Source organism: Rattus norvegicus, chromosome 4 (assembly GCF_036323735.1).
Source record: "Rattus norvegicus strain BN/NHsdMcwi chromosome 4, GRCr8, whole genome shotgun sequence".
NCBI classification, from domain to species: Eukaryota; Metazoa; Chordata; class Mammalia; order Rodentia; family Muridae; genus Rattus; species Rattus norvegicus.
The window spans coordinates 66,009,080-66,031,865 of NC_086022.1; the positions used below are offsets into that span (position 1 = coordinate 66,009,080).

Sequence of the window (22,786 nt, forward strand, 5' to 3'; positions counted from 1 at the left end):
AGTTAATTACTTCCTATTAAGTTACTATAAGTTCATATTAACTTCATATAAGTCTCTCTCTGTGTGTATATGTGTGTAAGAGAGATAGGATATAGATACATACACACACACATATATATACACGTATATATATGTATATATATATATATACATATATATATATATATATATAGAGAGAGAGAGAGAGAGAGAGAGAGACAGAGAGCTTATTAAAGAAAACATGAAGTAAATTGCTGCAGATCAGGCATATCTTGATACATGGTAGCTTAGCTTTGTTTCTAATGCTCTTCTAAAAAGACCATGACAAAATAATATTACAAAGACAAGCACAACTTATAAACGAGTTTATTGGGGCTTATTCCAGAGAGTGAGTACATAGACATCATTGTGGAGATCATGGCCACAGGCAGGTAGGAATGGTTATAGATCAGTAGCTGACTACTTATATCTGACCTACAAGCAAGAGGCAGACACACACACACACACACACACACACACACACACACATGTATGCATGCATGCACAGAGAGAGACAGAGACAGAGACAGAGAGACAGAGAGAGACAGAGACAGAGACAGACAGAGAGACAGAGAACTTTCACTCTGATGGAAATGGAACATGCCAAAGCCAGAGACACACCTCTTCCATCAAGGACACATCTCCTAATTCTTTCCAAGAAATTTCACTGACTTGGGATCAAGTATTCAAATATTGAGCTTATGAAGAAATTATCACCCAAACCCCTAAAAATGGAAAAGTAGTATGGAAAGTTTATTCAATACCTATTAAATGAAATAGATTTAGAAAGTAAAAAGGTGATCATGACAACTGCTTAGGGTAATATGTTAAAATCTAAAATAATCATTTTCATAAAGAAACCATCAAGATGGAGACATTTGCAAAAGATCTAAAAGAACTTCAAATCTGTTTCTTAGTCTGAGATTATATGTTTATAATTATTCCAGAACAGATCTGAAAGATTTAATAAACTTAAAAGCTTTATATGTATTTTAAGAACTACAAGTTGAGCTGACTGTTGTATGGCTACACAAATTCAACTAATCTCAGGAAACTTACTCCTAATGAATATTATTCAATTGTGATATTTATTGTTTTGATTCTGTTACATGAATTCTCTGGCTTATACACATAATGTCGACAACATTGCAATAGGCACAGTTCATTACTCTTTAGAAAGGAACAAATTCAATTTGAAGAGTTTCTTAGTTATATGTTACTTTTGTAAGTTGTTTATAAGAAAATAACTGATTATACTTTGAAATTTCCTCCTTTGGCAAACTACAAATGTTCCTGCAATAGGAACCCCAAGAGGTGTTAAACCACAGAATCAATATAACAATGAAACACACACACACACACACACACACAGACACACACACACACACACACACACACACACACACACACACACACACACCAGGCATCATCCAGAAGAATTTCAGCCTATGCCTATGAGGAAGTAATCAAAGAGTCTGTATGCATTTCCTTCCCACCTCAACCATCCAAACGAAATGTGCAACATGAAAACCTTTCTAAACTATGTCCTATCTTCTTATGTTTGCTGTTGAACAAGCACGATGATATGCTATTTAAGTGTCTATCTCCTTTCACATTGAATCACAACACAAGTCATTCATTCAAAGAAGAAATTAATGGGACATTAATACAGATTTCATTTATCAGTGTAGAAACTATTCATCAACACATAGATAAAATATTACCTGTCTTACCACCATGCTTCATTGCACCGTAAAATAGGGAAAGCTCTCTCTGCCATGTGTTTCTCGGAACTCCTTCCTTTGAATCAGCAGCCTGCTTTTAAGAAAGTAGAGGTTTTTCTGTACAGTTACAGAGTTTCTTTAGAGTATATGAGAAGAAAAAGTAAAACATCGTGGATTAGGAAATGAGTGTTAGACGTGGGTGTGCTTTTTAGCTGAGCTCGTGTGCATACAAATATCTCTGGCACATTCTTGCAGCAAAATACTGAAAGGTTATCTGATGAAGAATAATCTTCTCTAACTGGGAGTGCTTACTTGGTATTATTGCCATTATTTTTCATTAGAGTTTCCCAGAAGTCTGTGAGTACTGTTGAAATAAAGAAAAGCAAGCCCAGACTCCCACTGAGCATCCTTGTTCCTACATGAGCTAACAGAACAGAATGTCGGTCGCACCAAAACGCAATGCTGGATTTATTCCAGCAGGATTTTGCCTGCCCCTGACTAGAACCAGACAGTGGTCCAGCATAGGTAATGGAGATGCTACGGAAAGAAACAAGGATGCTTAAACAACTACTAGTACACTGGTGTCCTGCTATTGGCCCACAATGTAGCCACAATAAGCCACAAGGAAGAATAAGGCTGGACGGAGGTTTATTGAGTTATTATGAGCAAGATGTCCTGAAAAGCAATAAAAGCTGGGTGACATTTGAGGCAGCGACATCTGGATGACTTTTATTTCACACCTCTGCATTGGCTTTCCTAGAAGCAGGATCATTTGGGAAGTGTTAGGAGGCATGTAAGGAAGAGAGAACAGAAAACAGGAAAAGGAAGGCAGCCAGAAAGGGGGTTGGTATAAAAGCTGGGTACCTAAGAGGGTGACAGAACTTACGCACAGGAGAAATTCTAATAAATGGTTTAAAACTCTCTAGCTTCATAATTATCTTACCAAAAGAAGAAATAATTACTATTTGAAAGAATCTGCTCCCAGGGCTTTAAGTTCCTCCATTTCTAGTTTTCCTTAGGGGCGGGAACAGTGCCCCTCCTAGATTGTATAAAATATACTGAGCTCTGAGCAGTAGCAGCCGCCATATGGCGTCATTAGGAAATCATGAACAACCTGAATGATACTGACTGAAAGATCTGGAGAGCTTGTCAGCCGCAGACCATCTCAGAGCAGCAATATTTTATTTTGTATCTTTTTCTTTTGTTCTGTCACCCTGGGGATTAACCCCAGGGCCTCATGCATGCCAGGAAAGCAAACTACTGCTCATCACAACATCTCGAACTTTCATTAGTGGATGGATAACAATTGACGTTATATAAACAGTTATAATATTCCTGTTTTATGTATAATATATGCAACTTCCAAAAACCAAGAAGAACAATGTTTTTAATTGTTTCTTGCCCAAACTAGTGGGTTGTCTTTTACTGTGTACATTGGGCCTTAGTAACCCTTGGAAAGAGAAAAACTAAAAATCCCTCTTTGAAGATCTAGACATAGCTGAAAATCGTGCCACATATCTCTTATCTTAGTATTGAGGCAGAAAAAAATCATGATTTTGAATGTATTCTGGACTAGATAAGGAGACCTTGTCTCATTTTTTTTTTTAATATTTTTTTTTCGGAGCTGGGGACCGAACCCAGGGCCTTCTGCTTGCTAGGCGAGCGCTCTACCACTGAGCTAAATCCCCAACCCCTCATTTTTTTTGAATGCATGAGGATTTGAGTAAATTTAACAACAGTTTCTCTCTTGTCCTCTGGGCTCCTACAACAGAGATGATATCGTGGGTTTTGCATCTGCATTCCAGATGTAAGTGGGCTGAAGCAATTCAGAATCACAGATTCTCAAGGACAGGTTTCCAATGTCACTGTGGCTTTGCTTTCCAAACTGATTTGAACACAGACCCACTAAATAGTATCCAAAGGAGAAGCAAAGAGTACCTTTGTGCAGGATGCACACAGGTATTTAGCACTTAACATGTGTGGTCTGTTCTACAGTGAATCCAGACCAGCTGCTGCTCAAACCGGCTGTGACAGTGTGACGCAGGGATCAATGGCCTTCAGATCTCTTCTGCCCTGTCACCCTGTCCCTGATGTCATATCTCCTTTATCTTTTACTTGCTATCTTTAGCAGCATCCAAGTCCTTTTTCCCTGTTAATCTACTCCTTTAGCTTTTAGTTAACTGCATTCATTGAAACAGTTTTACTAATAATTTTCCCACCATGCCGTTTTACACGTTTAGAAAGAACTTGCGCACACTGTACACCCTGTGTGCTAAATGGAAAACCCTTTTCTTTTCTCCACTTAATACCTGAAGAAATATGATCTTGAAGACAAAAATAACTTGCTGAGCTGCAGCTAGCGTTGATTGCTAGGGAATTAATACGTAACTTAGGTCCACATACCCAGAGACAGGAGTGTCCTAATCCGTTATGCAGTCATTCAGGGAGAAGTGCGGGTGGCTCTGATCATCCCACAAATAGAGTTGTCTTTGGCTCTTCAGCCTCCCTTTCATGGATCATTGTGTGCAGCACATATGTACTACATGTCTGTCTGTCTGTCTGTCTGTCTCCTATTCCATGGAAACCTCCTCTCAGATCCAAATAGGAAAACCATCATTTATCACTTTATATTCGTACTATAATCTGTGTGTCATTCTTTAAAACTTATCCATCTGCATTAAGCACCTATACTCTACCTATACATCTGTCTGTCTACTCGGTCAGTTGCAATTCCTAAAATCATCGGAATCATTGCCACAGTTAATACTCGATGTAAGGTTCCAGAAGAGTTTGGATTTAGAGAGTGAGTTTGGCATCAGTCAAAATTTAATTTGTAGTGCTTCTGAAGAATATGCACATTTCACTTTTGTCTCGTCTCAACTGAAAACTGATATTCATCTGCGGCCATGTGCATTTAAACGTTAGGTACAGAAGTATGTAGACAGCATAACCTTCTCTAGGTCATACTAACTCCAACAGAGACCTCCTCCCCCAGCCTTATTCTAGCCTAGGGACTTTGGCCATATTTTGAGAAAATACGAATGCAGGGCACCAGAGACACCGCCCCACCCTTCTGTGTGTAGTGAACAGAGGTAGTTGAAGGACACAGCAGAAGACCCCAAAGCCCCACCAAATGTGTCACCTAGTAGCACTGGTTGAAAGCCTAAGAATTGAATTGCTTATTTGGGGGTACCGTTTAGGACAACCTGGAAAGGGGACAGGTCACCATCAATAAGGTGCTTAGAAGATGGAGCGACCACAAGTCTACGTCAGCTTTTCATTTGAATGCTAAGACGCCCATGCTCGATTGCTCAGGTACAGCCAACTACAATCAGAAGAGTAAACAGGGAAATATGAAATTAAACCACAACTTGGAACTACGTGTAAGAAGTTTGATAAGTTTGTTGCACAGCAGCTATACAAAATAAAATTTGGTACCCTCCAGGGTTTTAGGATATGGCTGACACTAGCAAATGTTTACTGACTCTCTTGATTACTTTGTTAAAGCAAAAAATGTGCATGCCTGGGGTTATTATTCTGGAATATTGAAAATATAAATAATGGCCAGAAGCTTAGACAACATTGTAGAAATGGAGGATGATGATAAAAGAGGCAGCGATGGGAACTGCTCGGGGCTGGATAGGTGCGGACTGCAGATTCGTCAAGCACCGCTGGGGGCTCAGTAGGTGCGGGTTGCGGGTTCTTCAGTCATCGCTGGTGAAGAGGAACGCCCCACACACTTTCTGAAGGAAGGCTGGCTGATTTGGAAAGTTCATTGTTCGACACCATGGATCTCCAGGTGGGTCACGTTTAGATATACACCAACCTGGAGGACTCCATGCTGTTGAGCTGTTCACGAGCAGCGGAACTTCTAAGCCCATCTCCCAGGAAGTAAGCTGGATTCTTTTGTAGTGTTAACACAAATCTCCTTCACCGGGAGACAGGGCTCACACTTATGCATCAAATCATATGTTATTTTGTGGAATTGGTTAACCTACTGTCACAAGATACTCTATTAGAACGCAAGTGTAAAATGGAGATCTGTTCAAAAGTTAGTTAATCTGAGAAAAGTATAATTACGATCTCAATTGGGAATTTCGATTATGTCTAAAATGAATTCTAGTAATGGTGAGTCTGATACCTAAAGAAGCTATTTTCTAAAACTTGAAGTTATTAAATATCTGAAGATACCTTAGCAGCATGCTACACTCTACTAACGAAAAATGTATTTTGTTTCGCAATGAATACATATCAGTTTTATATTTCATCATATTTTGGAATGCTTTATCTGGATGCTTTATAATACAGTAGTTCCCTCCTCTTTTTATCAAACACAGTCTAAGATGATCTAAAGATACCTAAAAATCAGAGATAATACCAAACACGACTTTCCCATTTCTGAATATCAACGATGAAGTGCAGTCTATATAATAGATCCAAAACAAAGACTAATAATAAAATAGAATACATATAGCACAGAGCCAGACAAAAATAAAAAACAATCCGTTGCTTTAAAATAGCAAATTATTTCTTGGATTTTCCATGTAATATTTTCCGAACATGGTTATCTGCAAAGACTTGCAGGCTTTGAAAATGAAACTCTGAATGAGGGGGAAATACTGTATTATTCAGTTAGATTAAAATGGTCATCCGGATGGAGTTACAGAAGAATTGCACTTTTCTCTCAATAGCAGCATGGTATTGGGGTTGGGGTAAGGCAGGTGTTACATATAATCATAAGCAATGAAATGTTTTATTCTCTCTGCATTCAGATATACCATGTCTATGTCTGTTTAGTTGGGACTGATATGTTGGTGTCATATTGCTAAAATGCTGCAGCTGTAATTGTTGTGATGTTACTTTTAAAATATTGTTAAATTCTACTTGCTGCCATTTTATTAAAGCTTCACATGCAAATTAAGTTGAAGTTATTTTTATAATAAATTTTGAGGAATATTAGCCTATACTTCTGTACAAGTCTCATTGAGTACATGAAATAAATTACTGCCTCCCCTCCTTTTTTTTCCTTCTTTTTTTTTTATTAACCTCAGTATTTCTTATATACATTTCGAGTGTTATTCCCTTTCCCGGTTTCCGGGCAAACATCACCCTCCCCCCTCCCCTTCCTTATGGGTGTTCCCCTCCCCATCCTCCCCCCATTGCCGCCCTCCCCCCAACAATCTAGTTCACTGGGGGTTCAGTCTTAGCAGGACCCAGGGCTTCCCCTTCCACTGGTGCTCTTACTAGGATATTCATTGCTACCTATGAGGTCAGAGTCCAGGGTCAGTCCATGTATAGTCTTTAGGTAGTGGCTTAGTCCCTGGAAGCTCCGGTTGCTTGGCATTGTTGTACATATGGGGTCTCGAGCCCCTTCAAGCTCTTCCAGTTCTTTCTCTGATTCCTTCAACGGGGGTCCTGTTCTCAGTTCAGTGGTTTGCTGCTGACTGCCTCCCCTCCTAATAGCTTTAGAGAGTTTATACACAGTGTAAATGAACACTGCATTAATGTTTCAATGGCTCCACCTGTAAATACTTTCTTTTTTATAAACAAGCAGCAACTATTACCTATTAAAATGTAAATATTGTGCTGGGAAGATTGCTTAGTGATTAAAGAACTTGTTATCCACCCATGAGAACATGAGTTTGGGGCCCCAGGACCCACATAAGAGCCAGGTGAATGTAATGAGTCCTCTTGATTTCAGACTGAGAAGGCAGACACAGAGATCTCTAGAGTAAACTGGCTGGTGAGACAAGGCCTAACAGCAAGCCTTTTGTTTGAGAAGCCCAGTCTCAAAGAATAAGGTTGAAAAAATATCAAGGATTAGTGATATCACTCTCTGGCTTGCACATCCCTGTACACATGTGTATGCCTACATAAATGTATCTGTACACATGTGCATGAAAAGAAAAATTTAAATCTTTCTAGTAGTATCTTCCTAAATAATTTGAATATTCCTATATTCAAATATAGGAGGAGAGGAGAGGAGAGGAGAGAGAGAGAGAGAGAGAGAGAGAGAGAGAGAGAATGAATTATAAAATGCATTTCTTTTGCATTTGCGTTTATAACTTTCCAGAGATTTTCATTTATTTTCTTAATATAATTTTATTAGTTGGGGATCTCTCTCTCTCTCTCTCTCTCTCTCTCTCTCTCTCTTTCCTCCTCCTCCTTCTCCTCTTCCTCCTCCTCCCTCTCTCCTTACCCTCGTTTTGTCCTTCCTTCTTCTGGCTATTCTTTTCCTTCTGCTTTTCTTTGTTTTCAATTCTTCTTTCATGGTATTTAAAACACTAGAGCTATGATTTAATTCTTGGTAGTCTCTGGTCTTATTTAAAATACAGAGTAGTTAATTAAACCATTTGATTGCAGTTAAACAGATGATAGTCATGAGACTCTACCTCACTACAATTCTTCACTTGCAATTTATAGTGAAATATTTACCTTACAGTTATTTGTGGAGGTAATGAGATAATATACTTGTAATTACATGGTAGAAAAACAACAAAGTTAAACATTCAATACAGGAAAACTGCTTTTGTAAATTATAAAAGGTCTTGTTTTTGGATAATATTTGAACTTTAAAATCGGAAGTTCTTGGATTTTATTACTTTAAATATTCTGTTAAAATTTTTTCTCATGCAAATGCATATATTTTTAATGCATTTTGCATTTCTTAACAGAGAATGTAGCTTTAAAATGACTTTCTATTGGAAAATTTCCAATTTTTCAGGACATGGACCATTGAAAATTGCTTTCTTTGTCGCGTGGTACAAAGTTGTGTCCATGCAGGCAGAGATGTGGGGAGGCAGACAAATGACCATACTGTAGTCTCATTCCGAAATCATTATAGCACTCATTTCTCTTTCCATTTGCCTCATGAAAGATTCCTGATTCCTAGTTGTATTACCCTTTCAAATGCCTATTTTATTGCCAAAGTATCATCAAATTTTATCTTTTTAATATGTTTTGAATTTGCACAAAATTAATTGTCACTACTGCTCTCGGTCTCATCTAGTCCACATCCCCACAGTGTCAACTTACCCCACGGTCATCTTATGGTCTGTTATGTCTTCTTTCAGTGACTCAGATTAATGTGTAAAATACTTTTAAAATTTTATATATGATATATTTTCATTATATTTCTTTCCCTTACTTTTAATGTTGAATTTCCTGGGCATTCCCTTCCTCCTTGAGTTTTTTGTGTATTTCTCATTTCTTTTTATACTTCTATTTTGAATGTGTCTTACAATCTATTTCTTCTCCAGTGTCTTCTGCCCCTCTGTTTCAAATCAGTGGAAGGCATTTACCATTTAAAAACTCAGTTTCTAATTTTACAGCAAAGATCTCGATTTCCTCATTTTATTTTCTGACGGTTATGAAAATAATCATTGCATGAGATTTTTTATTTAGTTTTTATTTCACACCTAATTTCAGATCTCTGGTTGTGTAATATGGTGATTTTGTCAATTTTCTTTTTACTGTAAGCATTTCATTTTGTCATTCTTGTGTGTACACACTTCCTTTGACTAGTGTATTTTCAGTTAGTCGCACTGTAGGGCAACACCACTTACCACTCCCTGTCTCACTACTTCTGTGATTACAAGTCTTCCATAAAAAGGATCTATTTCTAAGTTCTTTCACTGTGCCTCAACTTCTGGTACGTGGTTTTATTACTTAGTTTTATTGAATTTGTTACTTCCCGAGCCAATGCACACTTTTGTCTTTATCTGTCCTTCATATAATAGTACGTTACATGGCTATGACAACTTTGAGTTCTGTTTCCACCACTGTGCCTATAAATATTCTCTGTGTAACAGAGGGATGCAGATTCAGAAGCATTAGCTCTTTGATTGTCTGACATGGTTCACCCTGATAAAGCACAACAAGGTGTCAGTCATCCTACAGGTGCCCGTTTTAAATCTCCTTAGCTTTTCACTTGTGCTGATGCCTTGGGCACCAAGGAAAAACAGTTCGAGGTACTCTGGTGTGTTCATGCAGTATGTTTTGTTTCTATGGGTCACCCTAACTCTGTATTCTTGTATCTAGGAGACGATCATTTTTAACATGAAACTGCACCTTAATTTACCTCTCCCAGAAGTTTCGTTTCTCCTGACTTTAAAAGTATTGTCAAGACCTATGAAAAGAGATACAGACCTCTTCAGTCTCGGCCCAGCACTGGGCCACTCTATCTCTTCCCAATCGTCACTGTTCTTTCTTTGGTGCTTCTCCATCCCTTCTTCAGAATTATTTGTCTGATATTTTTGGCAATGTAAGAAAGGCTTTACCAAGAATCATTTGAGTTCACATTAGGTTACTAGCGCAAACACAGGGAAAGAGCATTGCAGACGTAGTGTAGTGAGCATTCAGTTCTTACTACATGTGTAAGTTATTTGCATTTACTGTTTTACTTAAATCTAAAAGCAAAACTGTGTGACGACACTTTAAGCCACCTGTCTTTTGAGAGACGCGTGAGCTGAGTCTTGCTAACCTCCAAACAAGCCACATAGGAGAAGGACCATGCATAGCCCATACGGAGGTAGGAACTCATCAGAGTAGGGCACACAAGGCAAAGGGAGCTGCTCACATTTGGAAGGAGAGAAAGGAGAAGTTGCTCTTTTGTATGCACACGAATATCTCCATACACACAAAGGGTATTTAACAATAGCTAACTAAAGCAATTGCTTTTCAGCCCAGTAAAGAGATTGGCTTGCAGCTAGGACTAGCAAATGTATCTAAGTAGGAGGAAAAGAAAGAGGACAAGCTATTTAAGCAATTCGATCAAAGCACAATGATGCCCTGGTGATTTTTTCACTCTAATATCTAAAGTATTGTCCAGTCCCTCGCACACAGTGATGTGATTTGCTAGGTACTAAGCAGCTGTTAATCACCTATGGTTTTGATTTGCATAGTAAATTAGCAGCATCCCATTGTGTACCTGACCTCGCTGTTTCCCTTTCATGTGAGCATTTGAATAGACTCCATGTAATTATTGCTGTAATAGGATGAATTCTTTGATGGGATTTTAGATCATCCTTCAGAACTTTAAGGTCCTGATATGAAAGCATCAGGGCTTTATTGGCTCTGTTACTACACCTGTCGCCATTTTAAGATGTGAAGACTGTGAGACTCTTTTCATCATGGAGAATCTTAGAACAAAGCCGCTCTTATGTGCAACGGTAGGACATGAAAAGAAACATAATTGGAGGTGTGCAAGATATTTGCAGTTCTTCACATAGAGCTCAGACGTCTTTGCCCTGAACTTCAGCAGCTCAGATCTGGCTGCCTTATTAGTGTTTCTCATTTCTGGGCTGTTAATGTTTTCTTGATGATGAGTATTAACTAACTCCTGATTGCAACATTCCTAGGCTCGGTGGACCAGTCAAAACTAAGGTAGGGGTGTGTGTGTGTGTGTGTGTGTGTGTGTGAGAGAGAGAGAGAGAGAGAGAGAGAGAGAGAGAGAGAGAGAATATGGTGGGAAATAAATTTGTTTCCAAATTAAGTCATCCAGAAAGCCACTCAGTTTTCATTCAAATTTATGTGTTTTGATTTTACTTAGGACTCCATAATCTAGTTGTCACAATATTCTCATTCTGTCCCAGCACAGTATTACACAGTCTGAACAGATTCTATGTGGTTTTTGTCACTTCTAGGGAAACCTGTATCTATTTCTAGTCATTTACATTCCAATAGCCTTTATGCATGAGAAGAAAGAAAAACCAGAGTCTAACAATGAAGCGATCCTAAGTTACACATTAATGCTATTGATAAAAATTACTATCCCATCCCTTAATATACCTATGGCTATTTATAAATATATCTAATATATGTGATATAATAATATGATATATTTATAACTAAAACATCTTACACATACATGAAAATCCACAACACACACATACACACACACACACACACACACACACACACACACACTCCATAAATATAAGATACGTCACTTGCTGCACATTTAGAAATGGTCTAGGTATTCTGTAGGTTTATCACTCTTTAAATATGATGCCATTATTCTTGATTTATATGTGAGGATATAGGTTTGGAAAGTGTAGTAAGTACTTCATTTAAAACGATGCAACTGTTTCCCCTTGGGACAGGGACTCACCGTCACATTCTTCAGCTTTGTGCTGAATGGACTCTGATTTGTGCATATCCTCAGGCGATATCTTCCTGTACACAGCGGTTTACAGGAAGAAACAACTGAGTGCAATCATTGTATTTGGTTGCAAAAATACTTGGCAGCCAACTATATAACTCAATGGTTTCAAAATACCTTTGTTTATTACATTGTCCCCCATTCAAAGTCATTATGATTTAATTTTCTTATTATATACCCTGGTTGCTATTCTTTCTCTCCTTTACATTTCTTAATATAATATAATCTTATTAATGAATGTTGAAAAAGTTCTGTGGACACTGACTAGAAGAGATTCCACAAATGGTCAAGGGGTGGACCACAAATTTTTCCATACTTTTAACACATTATAACTATATTAACATAGTTATACATATCAACAATGCCTTCCAAAAATATTAAAACAATTGGCTAATGGTGATTTCCTATCTTATTATAGAACTATCTTTGACTGTACAATTTTGTCCTTGCAATAAAAAATGTAATTAAAACATGGATCTCAACCTTTATATATTCCTGAGGGAATATGTTTTTATAGGAAAAGGAATGACTTGACACTAAGAATGCAACACTAATTAAAAATTAAGACTAAAATTTTCTAATTTTTCTTTCAACAATGTTATGCTTTTCTTTAAGCAAGCTGCATTTGCTTAAATGTGGCTGGAATCTGTGCTTTGTCTGTTCTTAAATGGAGTTTGACTTTTGTCTGTTCTTAAAATATTCAGCAAATATTGAGTACCTATCACAATTCAGATTCCTTGTGGTTCCATCAACTTTGAGACATTTCCCAAGTGATTTATTTATGATGATATCTGAAGGGTAGAATAATTTGAATGTGTCCCTTGCTAAGTTAGAAATATCCATATTTTAACATTATCCTTTCTCAAATTAAATATAGTTGTATCATTTTTTTATTTTCATTCTTCCCCTTGAACAACCCATGTAGTGTTGTTACTCTGTGCTCTCTTAAATCCACGTCTCCTTTTTCTTTATTTGTTGTTACACACACACACACACACACACACACACACACACACACACACAATCTATGAACTGAGCAGGTTTTATCACAATATCACAGAAGACTTCCTGTTCTTCTGACTCTTAATCTTTTGACCCTCTAATTCTCTGATATTTCCTAAATCTCTGGTATAGGAGTTGTTCTTAATTTAATATGTTATTAGGGGCTGGTTATCACACAATCATTTGTCATCTGCCATTTAATTGGTGATCATTTTCTATAACTTTAAGTTCAGTTATTAGTAATTTAATATATCCCCATCAGTGAGAAAAAAAAGTACAAGCATTTTTCACTAATTTTCAACTACACCCAATAATGTGTGTCATAGTAGAACAAAATAAGATTTTGAGATGAATATAGGTTACAAATTTGCTCCCCATCCTGTGCAAACTCTGACCCTCTTCCGTAGTCCATTCTTTCACAGCACTACAGCCTTATTAGACCTATCACTTTCCTCCTGTTTATGCATGGAAAAGGTCACTTCATGTCAAGTGGATGGACAAGAGATACCGTTGGGCACAGAATTACTGATTCTTGTACAGCTTATTAGATGGTAATATTTTTGCTACACTCTGGAAACATATTATGAGATAGAAACTCATTAATACTAATGATAGTTAATCATTAATACTGCTACATAAGCAGCTACATGGCTTTAAAAAATTGCAATGCTACTTAAAAAATTAAATTAGTAATGTTTTAGTATCATCTTGAAATGAGGCGGTAATATCACCTCTCCTGGAGAGATGTGCATGAGGTAATCTTGATAGTTTACTGTCAGACTTACAACACATCACAATAAAAGTTGCTATACTAATAGAGTTATTTAGTTCCTTACATAGATGAGAAATGATGGAGAAACCCCCAAGCTTCCAGTGAAACATAACTTTAATATCTGCCACACAGAAAATAAATTCTTAAGTCATGTATTTATGTTAAATATCTGGTTCAATGAGCGTTTAGCATCTACCTAAATGTGTCTATAATGTAAAGCAGATTAGTCTATTAATTTTTATAACAAAGTCTTTGAACATGCTCTTTGTAGCTGGCATCTTTCTGATGGAAAAGCATTTAAGATAATAAAATAAATTATGAGTTAGCGTCTTTGTCGTTCAGGGGAGTGGAATCCCAGCATTCTATCAGAAGAAGTGATTCAAGGGAAGGTACTTTTTGAAGCAAAAGCTCTTTGGAGACCTCGCCAAAGCAAGCTCTGTTTCTCGGAGTCTTGAAAGCACACGTCTATGGTTGTTATGGAAATACACCTTCTCAGCAGATGTCCTGGGCACATGCATCTGAACTCTCTCTCCCTCCAAAGATATGGGATCTACAAGGTCACTTACCTGAGTGTGTGCTCCTGCTTCTCGGCTCTCTAACATTTCCTTGACACACAGTGTTGTGAGGTGGGTGTTCTCTTTTCAGGACATCAAAGTTGAAGTGTAAAGAAAGGATACATATGTAGGTAGCAGAGCTTCCGATTCTGACTCTAAATGCCTTTCCTTTGCCATTACAATGGAGTGCTTTTCTGGAACCATGTAGGAAATGTACCTGATTTCCCCACACATCAAGGATGTTTCCCAAAGATCCTTTCCAAATGCCAGAATGATACTGGTTGGCACTGGTAATTCATTGTCTATTGCTGGTCACTTATCAAAAATTACTTTCAAACTCTGAATTAAATGTCTGACTTATTTTGAAAGATCCACAAACAAGGCAAAATCCAACTTTACCTTCTCTCCTTGCCTGCTTCACTCAATCTCCTGCTTTGCATCGGGAATCTAAAAATATGCACACAGTCGTTTACCTCTGTTTCCTTTTATTTCTTGTCATTATTGTTCCAATCGTTAGCTTCCTTTCCTGGTTCATGCGATGTTTCTCAATTGATTATACAATCATTGAAGTGGCAAACTTCAGACTTGCCCACTTTCCAGTTGATTGCAAAGATTCATAAAACAGCATCTGAAGGAAGAAAATACCTGAAAGTAAAACAATTATGGTTTTCCTTCATTGTTGAGTATTATAGGGACAGAAACTTCAGTCTGCTTATTTCAGAATAGAGAAGCTAGGTTCACCGCAGGTTGCCATGGTTCATTCACATCACCTGCTGTCTAAAATATATCTCACCCCTCTCACTTTGGAGAAATATATAGAATAATCATGACCCATGGAGAACATTAGAAAGAACCCCTTTAATATAAAATAAAATAAAATCATGCGGCGGAAAAGGAATGTAAGAGAAAAGGAATATATTTACTGATACAATTGTCAATATTTTGAGTAGTTCAGAATGCAGTAGGGTTTTTGAGTCATGATTTCCTCATTTACAAAAGAAAATTACTGATCCAATATATCTACTGATGGGGGAAAGAGGAGACTCTGTAAGTTACATACAAATGTGTGTATTACAATGAAAGGGGTGTTTCTGAGTGAATGACACGTGAGTCTTTAGGTGATTTTATTTTTTTTAAGTAGGGGCATTGGTTCCTTTTCATAACAGTAATTTCTTTTGGGCACAGAAAGAATCATGATCTGACATTCTCAGAGGACCATAGAGAAGTAGTAACACTCTCACCAAGAGCCTCACGTATGTAAATTTTGATTTACAGACTTTTAAGGATTTGTAACAGCATTCATTAGTAAACATGATGATATCCCTCATGAAAAAATTGTACTTTTGAAGACAAGCTATAGATTTAGCAAAAGAGAGGTACAGCTATGGCGTGGCTCATTTTGAAGTTTAAGAGAAGAAATGGTAAAGTCAAGTAAGGAGCTTAAAGTCATAAGTCAGTCATGATCCATCAATCTCATCATGAGAGTAGATTGTTTACCAATAAATGCTGTTACAAATCCCTAAAAGTCTGTAAGTCAAAATCTACACATGTGAGAATCTGTGTCCAAAAGAAATCAGCAGTTTTTAAAGGAACCAGTGCCCTACTTAAAAAATAAAATCACCCAAAGATTCACTTGTTATTCACTCATTAACATCATTTTCATTGTAGTATACATATGTGTATATAACTTAAAAATCTCTCTAAGTTTGATGAATATGTGGACATTGTCATTAGCATTGGGTCTCTCACCTCAGAGATCAGGGAACCTGCTAAAGAAGGGGAGGAAAGATTGTAGACGTCAGAGGGAACTTGTATGACTCTGCAACAGGTCCTCTGCATACATGTTATGACTGTCAGCTTGGTGTTTTTGTGGAAGCGAGTGTAACTCTGCTACTTTTGTCAGCTCTTTGGACTCTTCTACTCTTATTGAGAAGCCATGTTCCTCTTCTTTATGAGGGTGTTTGTCTTGTCTTCTTGTATCTTATTTTTGGTCCAGTTTGGTTCTTGTCTCTTGGGGACCTGCTTTTTTCTGAAGAGGAGAATGGATCTGGGGGAGAGAGGAAATTGAGTGGGAGCTGGAAAGAATAGAAGGAGGGAAAACTGTGGTTAGGATGTTTTTATAAGTAAAAATAAAAATCTATTTTTCTGTAGAAAGGAAGGAAGGAAGAGCGGGGTGGAGAGATGGCTCAGCGGTTAAGAGCACTGACTACTCTTCCAGAGGTCCTGAGTTCAAATCCCAGCAACCACATGGTGGCTCACAGCCATCTGTAATGAGATCTGATGCCCTCTTCTGGTGTGCCTGAAGACAGCTACAGTGTACTCACATACATTAAATAAATAAATCTTTAAAAAATAAGAAAGAAAGAAATAGGAGCCAACATATTTATCTCTCATATATTATTTTTTATTCCTTCCCAGGCCTTCTTTTTGTACATACTTGTTCACTGATCTTGAATTATCAGGCTAATGGATGATGCAGCCCACTTTTATGGTCCCTGCTTTCAGACCTCATGGCTGCATTCTGCTCACTGCTTCAGCATGTGCGTACATATACATCCTGTGTTTGTATGTGAATCCATACAAATGGTTATCTTGTATAATGGTTAAAGTTACTATTTTGACGCCCACATCAGGACCTTGATAAATTGTAGCCCATATAAATTAAATGTGGTCTTACTTTGTCAGTCCCTCAGTTGTGGAAAGAGATGCACAATTTGAAGTCAAATTTCATTTTTGGGAAAATAAAGACAAAAATGAACACAGTTGATCCTTGTTTCATGGACCATACTATGAGCATAGAGGAGAGAGGGCCTTGGTGGCTTTGGAGTTCTTAGATGAGAGAAGTTTACTATAGATTGATATGTAGAAATTTAAGAGGGGGTGGCAAAAACACAAAGTTCCTGTGTAGCAGATGGGGGTCCCAAGGAAAAGGAGACCATTGAGCTCTTAGTCGGAGACCTTTATACAGGACTTATGCCTGTATAAAATTAGGTGTGGGGGACAGGAGAGACTGTCCAGTACAGTTTGCTCACTGAGGTGTCCATGTGCCCTCTCTCTCTCAGTCCTGTGGACACAAACAGCCTTTATGGCAAAGGTGTTCATTTATCAAACAAATAAATGTGGCCAGAGCTCTCTCTAGCATTTCTGGCCTCTCTCAAGGACATCCTCTAATCTGCCGCTTTGGGATCCTGGCCCTAATGAGCAGTTTCTAGCTCTTGTTCTCGTGGTTACTTTCTCTCCACAGAAGCATTCAGTCTTCATGGAATGAGCTTGGCCTTCTTTAAAGAGGTTATTTCTCTTTATTCTATTCAAGGATCTCGTCTTATCTATAAGATGACCTCATGATATAGACTCTGGGGATACATTACCAGTTTAGTTAAAGATTTACTTTTATTTTTTTCCTACTCTGGTTTTGCTATATGTTGTGTCCTCACAATATTTTTCTGTTTTTATTTTAAAGCTCCACATTCTGCTTTAAAGTGTATTCATGACAGTTTTACTTAATTAGCTTATTTTTCCTTAAAAGTGTGTGTGTGTGTGTGTGTGTGTATGTGTTTATATGTAGTCACTGAAAATGGTATTTACTATGTGATGTGGTGTGCGTGTTCACTAGTGTGCATGCATGTGTGCCTGCCTGCCTGCCTGCATGTCTGTCTGTCTGAGAGTGGGTGATATGATATTCATATAAAGATACAAAAATGTTAATTTATTTTACAATTCAGGATCAAAAGATACTGTTCTCTCTCTCTCTCTCTCTCTCTCTCTCTCTCTCTCTCTCTCCCCTCTCTCCTCTCTCCTCTCTCCTCTCTCATTCCTTCACCCTCCCTCATTCAGTCCCTCTCCTTTCCCCTTTCTTCCCTAACTCATCTCCCACATTAGTCTTTACTCTTATCAAGTCCAGATTCATCCTGGTTTTGACTTTACTTTCAAAAGTTTTCTGGAATGATTACTTTGTCCAATGTTTTGTTTTGTTTTGTTTTTTTGTTTGTTTTTGGTGGTTGATTATTTGTTTCATTCGCTTTGTTTGGGGCCCTCTTGCTATCCTGGGCCATCTGGTGATGTCCTAGCATATGCTTTTACTTTCGTCTTGTAATCTTTATTTTTGTAGCTCAGTCTGCTCTCAAGCTTTGCTGTGCTGCTGAGGAGGATGGACTTCAGATCCTTCTGCCAAGTGCTGGGATTCCAGGCATGGGCCACCATGCCCGATTCACTGATTTACCAAGTCTTTTGGGAAAGAGATATATTACAAGCTTAACAAGAAACTGTGGTAGCGTCTACATGCAGCTCAATCTTGTTCACCTCTGCTAATTTCCTTGGTTTTTCCCTGCCCTGTTCCTCTTCGGTGGATACAGCTGTTACCTCTTTGCTTTCCAATCCTCATGTATCCTTCTCCCCCGTGCTCCTCCTCTTTAAATGTCAGAGTGCTGTTCTGCTCATTCTTAGTCACTATAGCCTCAGTTTGCTTATCTTTCCCTATGGTCTAATGTGAGGAAATCACATAAGAAGAACAAATACTATGTTCCCTTGTTTCTCATCAGTTTACAACATTATGGAAGCATGTCTTTGGACTCTGAAAAGAGAGAATAGTTGCTGGGGGTTGCAAGGTCAGAAGCATAAAAGGGTCCTGAGAAACTAACTGCTAATGCCTCCTGCATCTTCCCTCTGGGTTACTAAACCATTAGAGCTATAGACTCCTTTTAGTAGGTGGAACAGAGAGCATGGTGGAAGATTGTGAATTTTCAGTCAGTCTAATGCTCTGTTGGAAGCGTTAAATGACAATTGTGAATCAGAATGGGGATGTTTACTAAAATTCAAGACTATCTCAGGAAAGGACATAATTTAGGCCTTAATTGGTTAATTAATTAATTAATTAATTAATGTGTGATGAGTGGGTGTGCCTGTTAATGGTGGTACATGTGAACACATTTAACAAATGTCCAGACATTTGTAAAGACCAGAAATTAATGTTAGAATGTCTTAGTTGCTTCTCTACTTCTTTGAGACAGAGTCCTTTATTGAACCTGATGCTTGCCATTTTGGATAAGCTACCTAGGCAGAGGAGGTAAGAAACATCTTGTCTATACCCCACAGTTTTGAGATTGCAGGTGTGCCCTGTCAAGTCTGGTTTTGAATGGTTGCTGAGGATCCAAATTCAGATCCTCATGTTTGTGCAGCAAGTATCCATGAGGTCATCTTCTAGGCCCATTAGTTTTGCTTGTTTCTTTGTTTTTGAATCCTCTTGCATTACTCTATTCAGAACCTTTCTTCCTTCGCAAGAACTTCTGACCAACAGGGTAACTTCTAACATTTGGGTACGTGGTGTCCAATCTAATAAGGTTGGCAGAGCCAGCTAACAGACAATTCTGCATGAGCTGCAGCTCGCATGTGATAAACTTGGGAACTCAGTGGATTGTCTTTGCCCTTTCATCCCCATGTGGCCTATACCAATCAGCAGACTGTCTACTAGTCAAAATTCCTACATTAATCAGTTTCTCACTAACTGAAATTTATATTGTCTCCTAGGTGCTGCCAGCCTAGTGCTGAAGTTCTCAGTGGACAGAGACAGCATATTGTCAGTGACTCCCATAGTTCTTTATTTTCAAGCTTATTTTTTTTGTGTGCTTTCCCCTTCGTCGTTTCTTTCTGTCAGGTTCTCATCAGATGTCACTAACAAGCCACTGCCCATCCTTTCCGTTAAGATAAGGGCACCTTCCACTCACAGATACTTCACTTTGCAGGCATCAGGGACACAAGGATCACAGTACAGTGGCTGGAGAATTGCCTACTCATGTTTCACATTGCTCAGATCTAAAGGGAGAGCTCATTCATTTGCTGAGATTGAAGACGTACTGTGTTCCTTGTTGCCATGATGAGTGGAGCTCGTATGCTGTCATTTTATGTGTGTCCTGACCACATGGCAAACCCTCAGTGGCATTTAGAAACTGTCTTCAAACAGCTGTGGGAGAAGGGAGGCACTGCTCCAAATTCTGTTGTTACTCTGTCAGTATCCAAGCTAGATTTGCATACTAATTATTTGGGGGGAAGTGGTTATACCCATTCTAAATCATTTACCCCTTAGATTCTAAGATTCTATCATTATTCATTTAAAGTCAACCATAGAAAAAACTGTATTGATTCAGTGTAATTTGTATTCACCAGTCCCTGAAGCTCAGTGTCTCCTCTTTAAATTCTTCACCAACACATTTATGTCTAGACTTCCAACTAACATTCATCACATTTAGTTTCCGCCAGCAGTATATTTTCGTTCGCAAGGGTAAGGGAGTTCAGCTCTTCACCTGGGTCTTCCTCTACTGCTCAATCTTAACTATCTCCTCACTTTATCCTGGGTACCACTTTCCACACAGTGATCTCAAGTGAAAGCTGCCCAGGAACCTCCAGTTTGAGAAACAGTTGTTAGAATTCTGCACCTTCCCAGATGAGGCTTCTTGGTGAAGAGCCTCTGTGCTCTCACCTGCCAGGCTCCATGGCATCCTGCTCCCTCCATTGAATTCTGTGTCTGCTGTTCCCTCCAAATTTGTATAGTGAGTTTTTCCAGCATATTAGGTGGTTTTAATGTCCTCTGTCCTTTCACTCAGTTTCTGCTCCTCTTGGTCTACAATAAAGTCTGTCTCTGTTTCACTCTAGACTTCCAAATCTGGGTGAATGTTATCACCAGGAATAGCTCCAAGGCTTCTTGAAAGCCTGAATTAAGATGTTGTCCCTCCTGCTTGTACTCCCCTCACTCTTATGCCTCTCTGGTCCAATCATCTGCATTCTTAATTAGTGCATGGACCTTCACTGCCACCACCACCCCATCATTGGCTAAGCAGCTTCTTTCCTCTTCGCTCCCTTCTTTTCTGGGTTTCAATGCTAGAACTCAATAAACCATTCTCTTCATTACTTCAGATCAGTTTCCTAACTCCTTCTAATGACTGCAAGGAGACAGCTTTGCCTAGACCACGCAAGTGGTGCTGGAGAAATGTCTCAACCATGGAAAGCATACTCATTCCAAGTCACGGTATCCAGCCTCAAGCACACCCTGGGAAACTCTCCTTAGTCAGCACTATGATTTGTTCTCTCCCAAAGCTCACTTGCTGAAGCAGCAACCTTGCCCCCACCCACACCACCACCTACACTCTGCTTCCTTCATATAACCCAGAAATCCTGTGGAGCCTACCTCATTAACATTTCTCAAATCCCTCCGCATTTGCACAGCTACTGCTTTAGAGGAGTAGCCTCTTTTCCCTCCATCCCTCTATTCACAACACACACACACACACACACACACACACACACACACACACACACACACACACACACCAGTTTGCATCCCTCTGGACCTGTTCATTACTACACAGTACAGAATGGAATCTTAGAAGTGAAAATCTGTGCACTAGCTAAAGATGTTCTTCTTGTGCTTTTTAGGGAGAAAAAAGAAAGCCAAACTCTTATATAATACTCTTTTGCCACAAATCATTACCCTAGTTTCTCTCTTTCCTCACTCTGGACATCTGCATATGCTTTCCATCTACAGCTCTCTGTTCCCTGCCTTCTCTAAACTCTACCCGCACCACGGCCTTTCTTCTGTGTGGGGGTTCTCCTGCTCCTCCCAACCAGCCTGGATAAGAACAGTCAGTTTTGCAATGGTTGAATTGGAAGGATTCCCCCAGGAAGCAACTCCTGCTGACTCCTTCCTCACATACAGGCAGCAATTAGAGAGTTCTACTGACACTTTTGATCTCATTACCAAAGTTTCTACATGGTAAACTGTTCCTTTGTTTTTTTTTTGTACTGTCGGATAAACTGATACAAGACTTGCATTTTCATAGAGGTAAATAATCTTTACAAAGGGCTAAGAGAAAGTAACTCTACCATACATACTTAGATTCCTTTAAGCCTCAGGGTGTTTACCTATTGAATAGGAGTTTTAAGAACATCTGCTCGGAGCACAGCTGCTCTCATTAGATGAGGTATCATTGCCAACTGCCAACAAACTATCAACTAGCTCTTGAAGGAATGCTATTACAATGCAATATGATGGATCAGGGAAAGCAGAACGTTCTCAGATCATTATTGCACAAAGGATGGTAGCTTTTATGAGAGGAGCTTTCTCGAAGTGATACTTCCAATGTTGTTGTCAGATATATAGCTGACAGTAGGTGTACTATTGCTTCTTATAAGTGCTGAAGTCTTAGATGATACATAAATGATTATTTCCTACAATGAACACTAAATGTAAAAGCTCCGAGCCAGATTTTGAGTTCTTGTGACCAAAAGAGCATCGCATGAAACTCTTTCCCTCTTCAAGGAATACATCTCCCTTCTTACTCTCTATACATTTGTGGGGTAACTCAACTGTGAAACAGTATGTTCATCAAGCAACTGGGAAATTGTTGCAAACTAAGCAGCTGGTTGGAGAAGAGTGAATTCTTAGACATTGGTCATGGATATGGAGCTAACGTGAAAAGACAGGCATTGTGCGTTGTGGTAGGGATGTGAAGACACCAAGCAGAATTTGGCACCTGTGTTTCAGTGAGCTTATGTATCCTGGTTA

General features: G+C 38.6%; 1 protein-coding gene and 1 non-coding gene across 4 annotated transcripts in view; both read left to right on the top strand.

Annotated features, from left to right (window-relative positions):
* The window catches only part of Chrm2 (cholinergic receptor, muscarinic 2), a 134,993-nt gene that overhangs the window by 27,944 nt on the left and 84,263 nt on the right, over nt 1-22,786 (top strand). The gene's annotated exons all lie outside the window — the stretch shown is intronic.
* On the top strand, nt 5,507-5,590 carry Mir490 (microRNA 490). The gene has a single exon (NR_032737.1). It is a non-coding gene; the product is annotated as a microRNA 490 (primary transcript).